The sequence below is a fragment of the Lepidochelys kempii genome, chromosome 3, assembly GCF_965140265.1.
Source record: "Lepidochelys kempii isolate rLepKem1 chromosome 3, rLepKem1.hap2, whole genome shotgun sequence".
Classification (NCBI taxonomy): Eukaryota; Metazoa; Chordata; order Testudines; family Cheloniidae; genus Lepidochelys; species Lepidochelys kempii.
This window is the reverse complement of record NC_133258.1, coordinates 121358848-121371632: the sequence shown is the minus strand read 5'-3', so window position 1 is coordinate 121371632 and position 12785 is coordinate 121358848. Positions and strand designations below refer to the sequence as shown.

The 12785-nt window shown below is 38.1% G+C and overlaps 1 protein-coding gene across 5 annotated transcripts in view; it reads right to left on the bottom strand.

Moving 5' to 3' along the window:
* Positions 1 to 12785, bottom strand: part of MAP3K4 (mitogen-activated protein kinase kinase kinase 4) — a 144482-nt gene that overhangs the window by 112347 nt on the left and 19350 nt on the right. The gene's annotated exons all lie outside the window — the stretch shown is intronic.

The window sequence follows — 12785 nt, the reverse complement described above, 5'->3', positions numbered from 1 at the left end:
TTACCATATAGGTCTACTATACAGGTAAGAGAACTCGGCATTTTAAAAAAAATATATGTGTAAGAAAAAATTGTCAGAAACCAAAAATCAAATAAGGGATGGATGATTTTAAGCAAGGCTCAAAAAACGTACTGAACTACTAAACACTACCACAGTTAAACTGGTCACTGGCCAACTCCAGTCCTCCACTACACTTTGATACTCCATTACCTCTCAGAGGCATTGCCTAAGTCCATCAAGGGAAGCACTCCACTCTGTCCAGTACTCACACATCAGGGAGAGGGAAGTTCAGTGCCTATTCCATCAATTTCAATATAAAATAAGTTTCTTCTTGGCCCAGTCTCTTGTTTCCTCCTTGTAGCATGAAAATAGTTACCTCCTCATAGCAGGTTTTATTTTGCTTGTTAACAGGTTTTTTTGTTTGTTTGTTTAAGTCTACCTTGATTTTTAGGGATAGCTTCATATATTATACACATCTTCCCAGCTCTTTTGAAGTATTACTTGTATATATATATTACACATATACACACACACAAACACATTAAAATGAACTAAGACGACAAGCACAAGCTCTTCACAGAAGGAGTTGTCTTTTCTCTAACCCAATCCTGTAAACTTAGACATATGCTTAGCTTTACCTCTGTGAGCAGCCCTATTGATTTCAATGGAACTACTTATGGGAGTAAATTAAACACATGCATGTTTGCTGGATCATGGCCCACGTTAATCTAGAGCACAGCACAATGTGGTCCCAATCCCAATTGGTCTTTGGGGGCTTCCATAATATAAATATTACAATAGGTGAAACAAGTAACACTGCCTGTAGTTAATGGTTCCTGACACTTTTGATTATAAAATACCCCACTTTCAGTTGCTTATAATTTTGCCAAATTTCATAGATCCAAAGGCCAAAAGGAACCACTGTGATCATCTAGTCTGACCTGCTGTACAAAGCAGGCCATAGAACCTCCCCAACATAATTCCCAGAGCATAACTTTTAGAAAAATTTCCAATCTTGATTTAAAAATTGTCACTGATGGAGAATCCTACACAACCCTTGGTAAGCTGTTCCACTGGTTAATTATTTTCACCTTTAAAATTTCACACCTTTTATTTCCAGTCTGAATTTGCCTAGCTTCCACTTATGCCCATTGAATCATGTTATGCCTTTCTCTGCTAGACTGAAGAGCCCATTATTAAATATCTCTTTCCCACACAGGTACTTACAAACTACTCAAATCACCCCTTAATCTTCTCACTGTTAAACTAAATAGATTGAGCTCCTCCTTGAGTCTGTCACTGTAAGGCATGTTTTCTAATCCTTCTGTCATTCTCGTGACTCTTCTCTGAACCTTCTCCCAACTTATCAACACCCTTCTTGAATTGTGGGCACCACTACCAGACACAGTATTCCAGAAGAGGTCACACCTGTGCCAAATACAGAGGTAAAATAACCTTTCTATGCTTACTCAAGATACCTGTTTATGCATCCCAAGGATTCATTAGCCCTTTTGGCCACAGTGTTATACTGTGAGTTGTTGTGACTACTGGGCCTACAGAGCGTATCCTTATTGTGAGCTCAAATGTAAAAAAAAAAATATGTGAATGTTCATAAGATGTTACAATAACGAGGGAAAATAGGTCAAGCTGTTTACAATGCTGAATGTAATAACAAGCGCAAGAGAACCAGACACAAAATGTTGGATTAGTCTAAAACAGAGGTTCTCAAACTGTGGTCCGCAGACCACCTGCGATCTGCAAGCTCCATTCAGGTGGTCTGCAGATAGTTCTCCCTGAGGTACGCGCCTGGGCAACCGCACACAAGAGAATGAAGGACCACCCACCTAATTAGTGGAGCCACACAGACGTGACTCCACTAATTAGGCGCCTGGACCCTGGAGAAGATGCACATGCAAGGTGAGGTGGTGGCCTTGGGGGAATAGGTGGTAGGGGTAGTGGGGTGAGAAGAGCGGGTGGGGGGAATTGGGGACTTGCAGGGCTGCAGTGGCCAGAGAAAGAGGCAACTTTCCCCAGCTCCAGGGCTGCGGATGCCGGGAAGAGACCCTGCTCCTTCCCAGCCCCAGCTTGGGGGCTGCAGCTGCCAGGGAGAGATCCCCCCCTCCTTCCCAGCTCCAGCTCGGGGGCTCCCGCAGCAGGGGAAAGACCCCCCCATCTTCCCAGCCCCAAGTGGCAGGGGAGAGAGGGCACATCCATTGCATCAGAAAGGGAAGACTACTGATATTAAAATATGAGTTGTGTGCTTTTATTTGTAGAACAAAAAACGTTTATTACTTTACAGGTTTTTTTATAGAGCACTTTTCTCCAAAGTTCTTTACAATAGTTAGCTAATGGTACAAACAACATTTGGAAAGATCATTAAGTGGTCCCCCAAGACCCTCCTCAATTTTCAAGTGGTCCGCAAAACCAAAAAGTTTAAGAACCACTAGTCTAAACCAAAAAGGCCAAATGGATATAATCTGAGGACTGTTCAAATCATACTTGGTAAAAAACAGAAGATGTGGAACCAGAAGTTAATAGACCAAAATTGGTGCGATAGATATTACTCCCAGTTGGTGGACAAAATAATGGGGGGGGAGGGGTTGAACTATGCTGCCTACTTTTTCCCTTTTGGGGTTTCTTAAAGAGAGACTTTGAAAAGAGATCCATTCAGTTCAGCTCTCTCTCTCTCTCTCATCTCCTGTCCCAACTTGCATCCCAGCTCACCTTATCTCATCTCATCTTCCCCTATCTCATCCCCATACCTGCCAGCACTACAACTCTTCTCGCTCATCTTGACTCATCTAAATGACTTTCTTTCTGAGAAGGAGGATTGTCTTGCTCCTGTTTAAGGAACTTTGTTTTCACCTGGGAGCACTGAAAGTCATCACATCATCATGACATCCAGTCCTTAGCCCACCAATGGGGATACCTAATTAGCAGCACTGCAAAGGCACACAATATCCTGTATTGCATTTCCCTTCCCTTGTTTTACTTTCTGCTCCACTATTCTTTTCCTTCTGTACTGTCTCACTCTCTTGGCTTTTCATCGAATCCTGAAGTCACCTATACCGCTATCATTCAAAACTGCCTTGTTTAAAGAGTAAGTTCCAACCAGATGACAGCCCTGACTAGTTCGTAATTAACCAACGTTCAAGCAGCAGGTGTCATGGTTTACTTGCCACCCAAACCATCCACTCATAACTAACTACCCAGTAGTGCAATGTTCCAAAAAGCCATATTTTACCCATCTTTTCTATCCTGTCTCTTGTCCAACTTGCATCTGTCTGTTTATGAACAGGATAAGTGAATGCCCTTCTCATCAGGACAGAGTAAAATTAACCTCCTCCTTCTCAATAAAGAAAGGTTGTTCAGAAAATAAGAGACTGGTATTTTGACTCCAAAAGGAAAGAGACTCTGATAGAGTCTTGCTGTCCATTTTGCACAATCACTCAACCACAGTTTCAATACACATGCTTATTTTAACTTCTTGTGTTTAACTAATAAACTTTCAATTTGTATGAATGTTTTTGTGTGTTTGCCAACTAATGAAGGGCTCTGTTTAAAAATAACCCCAAACCTATCTATCACAGTTTAGTGTTGGGACAGTGAGAGAGTTTATAAACACCTTTAACTCTTTGTGCCTTTGGGATCAATATCTATAGAACAGAGTTCATGTTCAGCTGATTATCCATCTCCTCCACCCCAATCATTTTCAGAGTCACTGCTTCCCAAAATAGAGTCCCCCTTCATGTAAGCACGCCCTACATTCTTTGTTCCTAGATGGATACATTTAGCCACATTAAAACCCAGTTTACCAAATCTTCCAGATCCCTCTGAATCAGTGACCTGCCTTCATTACTTACAACTCCCACAATTTTTGTGTCATCTGCTAACTTTATCAGTGATGATCTTATGTTTTCTTCTAGGTCATTATTTAAAATGTTAAATAGTGTAGGGCCAAGAAAAGATCCCCACTAGAAACACTTTTAATCCATTTAATCTGTGCCATGTTCATTTTATCTTTCTAGTTTTGTTTTATGATGCGGTACCAACACAAATGTCTTACAGAAGTAGAAGTATATCACATCAATACTATTACCTTAACTACCAAACTTGTAATCTCATCTTTAAAAGGTATAAAACCTATACATATTAAGTGTTCAAGTTGAAATTTCTCATGATAGTTATTCAATTTCTATTTATCTTCAGAAACCTATCTATTCATTGAATGATGCAAAGATCCTGTAGAAAACAAAACACTAAGTGAGCACGTAACAAGATTATCAATTTATACACACAAGGAGGCCAAATGAAGGTTGCACAAGGAACCTTAATTCTGGCAATACCTAAATTCTGAGAGCTTGACTTTGCAACCTTAAAACTTTCTTTGAACGTATCTTAGTTGGCTATAACTGTTGTTATATGCCTAACATCGCTCTCATCACTGGGCTTCACTATTTTATCCATATCCCCCTACCCCTCTATGTTTTGCCTTTAAAATAAGAAGTTTGAGGCAATGATTGTCTCTTATATTTGTATACAGCTAGCAACATGCTATTTCTCTTATAACTGGGAACTTTGAGTACTACCATAATGACAATATTAATATGCTTTCATGTATATGTTCTACTGTAAAAACAGAAATAAGGCCATTTATTTCAACATCAGCATGCAAATTCTGCAGAAATAGGTTTGAAAATAAGCATGACTCCTAACACTGAATCGCATGGCTAGCAAACAGACAATTAAACATGAAGAAGTCAACAGATCAGATCATTTTCATATGATGATAGACTCTCAATACTGCATAAATCATAAAGCAATCTAAAGATGAAGGTGAAATTAAGAGATATTTTCAAGAGAGGAGACATCAATCTTGTGGCAGTATTTGAATACACCTATAACAAACAATGAAGCGCCTGATTTTCAGCTCAGCCTCAATGCAGACTATTTTGGCACAAATAGGTGTCAATGTGTCTACTCTGCACCAGCAAGTTTGTTAGTTAAAATGACAATTACTAATACTTGAGGGCACAACCATTTGCAGATGCAAAAAAGGAAACTGCTTTTTAAAATCAAGTCCTACACAAGGTGAACAAAAATGATAAAAAAATTAAATGATTTTTAAAATATAAATGATTTTTATTTAAATATATATTTTAGTAACATTGCTAGTTCTTTACTTTCTTCCCATTTTATAGTCTTAAATTTCTGAAGTGGATGTTTTATACTTCTTGATTAGAATCCTAATTATTAGAAGGATTTTAGATTTTACATAGAGATTTTTTCTACTAACAAATTTCATACTTAAAATGATCATCTATGCTGAAAAAGACCAATTCAGGGCTTCTTTAAAACTGTTACTGCAAGACCACCACAAACTTAAACCATTAAATCCATTTGCAAATAGACCATGCTATATCTGTAACTTACACTACATTCTGATATATTGAACTATCACAAGTCAAGAAAGCTTCAATCAGGCTATGTCCCTACAATCTATATCCTTCCATCAGAATCAGCAGTTTGAAATCAGTAGGACTCATGCACCTAAACCATTTAGTGCTTTTGAAAAATCCCACCCTTCAGTGCCTAAAAATATGCTAAGGAGGCTAACTTCAGGCTATTTTTCAATTTTTTTCCTTTGTGTATTAAAAAAGTTCAAAATAACTTTGCTAACCTACTAAAAAAAAAATCTAAACAACATTTCATTGTTAATACAGAAGCAATTTGGTTTTGAAGTGACAAGGAGTATATGCCACTAAGAAAAGTTTAATTATATGTTTAGCCTTTGAAACTGCAAACATTTATGCACATGCTTACCTTTAAACACAAATAATCCCAATGAAGTCAATGGAATTATTCATGCGAGTAAGTTTACTTACCTGTTTAAGTGCAGCATTAGGGCTATAGTTTAACTGTTATAACTTTATAGTTGGTTTTTGTCTACAGCAATTTTGTAAAATTCAAATAAAATATCCTACAAGTAGTCGTACTGAAATACTAGGTTTGTTTATAAAATAGTCTAGTTCATTACACATCTACAACTGCAATAGCACAAATTATCAAATAATTTAAGCCTCAATCTTATTTTTTTTAAAAAGTTATTTAATCATTATTTAAAATTTGCTCCACCATGGCTCTACATCTACAATAATTTCATCCAAATGTTTACTGCAGCAATGCCATCACTCACTATGATGTTGGATTCGGACTAGCCTAAACAATATCTCAAACTTAATTACAACGATGTGATACTTGTGTGCTTCAACCAAAACACGAATCCGTAAAATATCATTTACAGTTATATATAATGTGATTACTAAAGTTTCATTTTTACACTATCAGTAAATTTGAAACAGCAATTTCACTGTTCCGTACACAGTCCATTTGATAAAATGTGCAAAAATGTCATTTGCCACAAGGCATTATAGTGTTTTTAAGAAAGCAATATAATGAAAAAGTTATAATTTATCAGCTCAATAGGACTACTCATGTGGGTAAAGTAACTCAAGTGTGTAAGTGTTTAGCGGATTGGGTGCAAAATGCCCCCTCAGCTAACAAGGAAGGGGAGGCTGCAAGGGAAAAAAATAAAAGTAAATTTTATTCTAGAACAGAAGAGAGTTTCACATAGTAGGACACTGATTTCCACAATCTACATTATATGTAAAGAGACTCCTACAATTGCTAGGAAAATATACAGGTATTTTCCTACTTCCAAAAATTCAACTGTTTTGAACATACCTCAAAATCTGACTGTGGCTTAATAGAAACAGATAGTAGAGCAAGTGCTTTCTTTATACACGTCTGAAAGCAAAAAACAAAACAAAACCAGTTTTTAAGTCACCATCTGTCAGGTTAATGAGAAAGAGTGGAACAATGCTCTCTTCTACCATGACAGGGTCAGATGTGAAGCAATAATGTGGAATGCAAAATATACTTACACTTCAATGAGGACTGCCACGAAAAAATAAAAGATGTCTAAAGAAATTAACTAGTAATTGTTCCATGAGAGGAAAAGGCATTCAAAATGTTAATTTCACTGCATTTAAAACTGTGTATGATAAAATAAGAGTCCCAGGAAAAGAAAAAAGTGATTATATCCTCACTCCAAGGATCTGAAGTATTTCACCCCCCTGCTCCCCATCACATTCCACTCACTCCACCAGGGTAAGATTTTAACTAAAATTTGTGTGAATATGAACCCTATTCCTGTGCACGGGCCAGATTCTTTTGTTTGCTTGTAACCTTTAAGCTGAACCCCCAAAAAAGCTATTTTGGGTGCTTAATTTTTGTAATAGTTTCTTTTAAGATCTAGCAAAAAGCCTAAATTCCAGATGTATTTTTTCCCTTTTTGTTTTTAATAAAATTAATCTTTTTTAATAACAAGATTGGATTTTTGGTGTCCTAAGAGGTTTGTGCATGCTGTTTGATTAGCGGATAGCCACAGCTAAACTCCAAGAGTCCCATGTTTTCTGGGAATCAGGTCCCTTGCGTTTGCAGATGATCCAGGTGGGATCCCCAACATGTGCCTGATGTGTTCATAATTAATTATGGTCAGGTAGGGAACAGAGAATAGTACCTCTTCCATGCATATTTCTGAGTTACATTTACCATCTCAGTTCTGTGATGATGCAAGGTGCAACCACAAGCTCCTTGTCCATCTGATGGTTAGGTGGGGAACAGTCTGCCCTAAGCCAGAGTTGGAGCAGGCACAGGTGAAGTCTGGCAATTGGCGTCACATATTTGCATGCCAACATATGGCCTAGCAGACCCAGACACATCCATAGTGGCATAGTGAGATTTGATTCTATCCCAACACTAGCAATAGCATGGACAGGAACCTGTCTTCAGGAAGGTATTCCTTTGCTGAACTGGAGTTGATCAGGGGTCCTATGAACTCTTTCATTTGTGACAGGCTAAGAGATGATTTTTCATAGCTCACTCACAGGCCTAGCTGAGAGGAGAGAGAAAAGGCACATTCTAGGCTTGTTGCAATCTCCAGGTAAGGGTAGACACGAATGACCTGTGTTCCTAGGTGTGTTACCACTATTGCTAGGCACTTTGTGAAGATTCTTCATGCCACAGAGGATCTGAATGGCAGTACTTTGTACTGGTAATGGTTGGGCCCGCACTATGAATCTTAGGACCTTCTTGTGGTGAGACAGATCGTTACACCAAAGTACGCATCCTTTAAGACAACAACTGCGAACCAGTCTTGAGCTGGAGAAATGGGATGAAGATAAGTGTTGCCTGAATTTGAATATATATTTGTTCAGTCTCCTCAGGTCTAGGATAAGATGAAGACCAACTTTCTTGTTTGTGATTTTGGTACTGGAAGTCTCTTGCCCTGTACTCCTGCGGCACCTCTTCTACAGCTTCTAGACTAAGCAATGAGGCCACTTTTGTTTGTAAGAGGCTCTCATGAGGAGGGTCCCCTAGGCACAGTGGGGGGAAGAGGGTAGGTAGGCAGGAGGGCATAGAATGTATACAGTAGCCTTGGGCATGATGTCTAATGCCCATTTTTCCACTGTGACAGTAACTCAGGCCAGATGGAAAGGGATAAAACAGTTCCTGAAGGGAAGGGAGCAGGCTTCAAAACAGCTCCAGCATGACTTTCTACACTCCCATCAAATCTGTTGCCTTGGGGTGGCCAGACTGGAGAGGGAAGATGGGAATCCCCTGGAGTACCTGGGTTTGCTTCTTTATTGGCACTCCGGCGTCTGTCCCAGGAGCAGAATAGCACACTCCTGCATGACAGGGGTTGCACATGACTGGGGTTCAACTTTGCTGGCTGAACTGGCACTGGTATTTGTATGGATTTCTGTAGATCATTTACGTCTACATTGCCACACTTAGTCTATCCTCTGGTTAAAGAGCTATGTTCCTTTAACAGGCAGGTCTTCTATCATGGCCTATACTTCGTGCGGTATGTCTGATCATTTCTCTCCCCCACCACTTTTAAGAAACATCCTTAGTTGACAATGTGAAGACAAGGTTTCTTCACCAATTTGAATAGAAAAGAACAAGTTTAAGGTCTCTGAAGAGAGTAACTGGTCAGACGCTGACAGAGGGTCCTGGCCGCTATGCCCTTGCACAGGAGCATGAAGTATCACAGAAAGCATCTGTGACCCCAACAGACACGTATTAAAAAAACCTGAGGCACATGTACACCCACAGCAGGATCCACACAGTAAAATAACGATTGACCTACTCAGAGTGGTTGTGAAAGAGTTGTGATAACTTGAGCTGTAGCCAACATTCCCCTCACAGGACAGCCAACTCAAATTAGAAGCAACGTAAGGCGTTGTGTGTGTGGATGGGGCTCAAGTTAAGGGCAACACTCGAGTCATAACTCAAATTAATTCTGCAGCGAAGACAAGCCCTTAGTTGTGCCAGTGCAAGCCTCACTATGCACGAGTGCATTCTGCCTACTTTAAGGATCTGAACAGGGTAACTGCACCAGTTTAGTTACATGGCACACATTTCTCTAACCTAGACAAGTCCCAAGAGCCTCAGCTAAACTCTCGCAGCAAGACTCCTGCTTAAAAGAAACAGTTACCACTATCACAGAACATTGACATATGGTCAATGTGCTGTTTATAAAATGAATGGCTCTGTTACATTTAACACTTAAGAAGGCCAAGGGTGCTAAACATGAAGCTTGCGGATTCATAAAATGACCCCTGGCAAACATAAATCAAGGTGTGATCTAAACTGATCAACTGTTATTTGCTAGGAAAAAACGGTAGGTTTCCACAGCTGTGAAGACCAACAATAAACATTTTCTATAAATCAGCAAGGAGGATTCAAGTATCAGTACAAGAAAATGTTACAGTACAGTACATATATATAATTTTTCAGAAGTATATAAATTATAAACAGACTAGATGTTGCCATTTGGTGTTAATTTTTGGTGCCCCTGATATACCTGCAGGAGTCAAATTATCCGGTGACGGCCAACTAGTATTCAGCAATGTGCACTTGTATCAGTTATCTTTATCCCTCTCTCTATATATACTTTCAAGAACCTGAGAAGTTAAGGGATCTAACATAAAATTTTATAATTCATTATCACTGAAAAAAGTCAAATATTTTCAATGTTTTGATTTCACATATTTTTGGGGACAAATACAGGTAGAAACACTGATGGTAAAGTTAAAACCTTATTTAGATATTATAGCAAATGCAGCACGCCTCCCTTACACTTCTCCTCTCCAATTATTTCCAGCTCATGTTTAAATGGAAATTTTAATGAAGGGATATTCCTTTTTAAAGTTTATCTTTACAAAAGATTTTCTTTCTTCTCATTAAAAAAATAAAATACTAGCCTCATAGGGCTCTTGTTCCACCGCCCATATGAAAACCATGGGATCTGGCTCTTGAAAATGTACCAGTGAGACACTATACGCTTCTGTTACTTCCTACTAAGAAAATTCATGACTGATGAACCAAAAGTGGATCATCAATCTATTGGAGGATGGTAAAGGTGCTTTTATAAAACAGTCTGATTTTCTTTTCTTAATTTTAAATGGTAATTAGATTAAAGCACCATATGTCTATTTAGGGCAATCCAATGGCCATTTCCATTGGAAGAAGAATGGCAGCTGCATCATAAAAACTTTTATATGACAAAAGCTGAGATTTGGGGCATTAATGAAGCTAGTGGAAAATTCTATAACTCACTTATGATGGTATTAGGGAATTCAGGCCTTTGTGTAGACTAAAAGATACTTTTTGAAATGGATAAAAGGCTTTGGAATCACAAAATTTATGTAGCTTTTGAGAAATCATGTGTTCTGCCTTGGTGGCTAGAATATACCTTGACATCATATACTATTTATTTTCTGGAAAAATCATGGATTATTTATTGTGCGATTAAAAAGGGGAAAAGTCCCATTTTTTTTTCAAACCCTCCTGAAACTTTAGCAATGCTTTTGATCTATGCATCCCAATCCCTAAATCTGAACTATTATCTAGAGTAAAATTGATAAGAAACATTGTCCATAAAAGCTGAAGGCAGGTGCTGTGTAAATTGAAAGAGGTGTGAAAGCTATGTACTCCCTACTTTCCTCCTAAGTAATATTTGGCATCAATTTTTTTTCTGTAAGCCTGCCACCAGTATATTTTAGCCTCTTTAGTAGCTGTTCATTTTATCACACCCTTTATTTCCTTAGTTGGCTTAATCTTTGATTTTGTTTATTTTAAAAAATTTCTAATGCACGCTGTGCAATATCTGGCCTTGCACTTGTTCAACATATTCACTTTCACACTAATTTCCTACAGTTCTCCCTCCCTTAATCATTGTATTCATTGACTCCATAACTGTCTTCTGTTCAACATACTACTGCTCTGAAGACACTACACAAGGGTTAAAACAGCTGTAACTTCACCTTCTGTTTTCCACAGTTCAAATGATTAACACTTCAATTTTGTAGCCTCATTAAAATATGTCACTAACCTCTCCATACAGCTAAGCTTCCACTGATCCTGGTTTTTGTTGTTGTTCTGTTTTTTCCTCTCTATCCTCTCAAATACTCAAGTCAAATCGTTTTTGTTGTTACATTATGCGTGTTCTTTGGCCAACAGATAATCACCTTGGATTTGGGCAAAGACTAAGTTGTGGTTGCTTAGGATAGCTGAAAAGGGGTAGCATAGGTGACCCTACAATTGGAACTGAGTAAGGATCTGCTGAGTAAGCTGTTCCTGTTTTCACATACTCACTCAAACTGCAAAAGAAAGTCTCTGAACAAAATATTAAGTTAACAATTTCTGTGACAGGTTTTCTTCTTGTTGGTAGGAAAAACACTACAGAAACAAGCGGCTGACAATATTTATCTTACATAACAAATATACAAGAGTATAAGCTATTTAAAGAGAAAAACTAGTGTCCTACTTAAATCGTGTTTCACAAAAACAGAAATTATAACAAGATAAACATTTAGCATGTACATTAGATCAGCTTTTTGTCAGCCAATGCTTGCCAACCTGTAGCAATGCACATCTCCTCAGAAGTGGCACAAAAGCCTACAAGCAATCACAGTTACAGAGATCAACTGGTTAAACTTTAGGTGCAGAATAATAAATTCAGATCTGGTGACTGTACTTTAGCAGACTATACTACAGTAGCTAGAGTAACCATCCACGAAAACAGTCACTGAGATGTGCATTTCACACACTGCTGTTGTAAATAGCTTCTGGAAGTTTCAAAAACATTACACAAAGTGGACAATAGAGACCTCGGTATAGAAGCAGCATTGAGAGAACAATGTAAAAAAATCTCAAGGAAAAAAGTACAAACAACTCTCTGGAGACCTTCAGTAAAAAGCAACGAACAAATCTTTAACTCATTTTTTTTTAGATGCTGGAATTTTATGAAATGGCAGCAATACACTCAATTATTTGGTATGAAGAGAAAAACAGATTGTAAGCCCCCTCAGGCAAGGGCCTTCTTTTTGTTCTGTGTTTGTACGGCATCTAGAACAACAAGGTCCTACTCTATGATTGGGGACCCTAGCACTATGCTAATACAAATAAATAATAAAATAATATTATATACTATGCAACTTTCAAACTGCACACTCATGAAAAGATAGTGGCCTGAGTAACAAAAAATATGCAAAGTTTGTGACAGCCCTGTACATCCCAGGGATAAATTTCTACTACTGCCTCCTATGCAAAACTGCAGCATGTCCTTTTAGGGTATTACAATAGGCTATTCAATATTTCCTAATAAAGATTCTCATTCATGAAGGATCCAAACATAAATACAAAATAAAGTTACT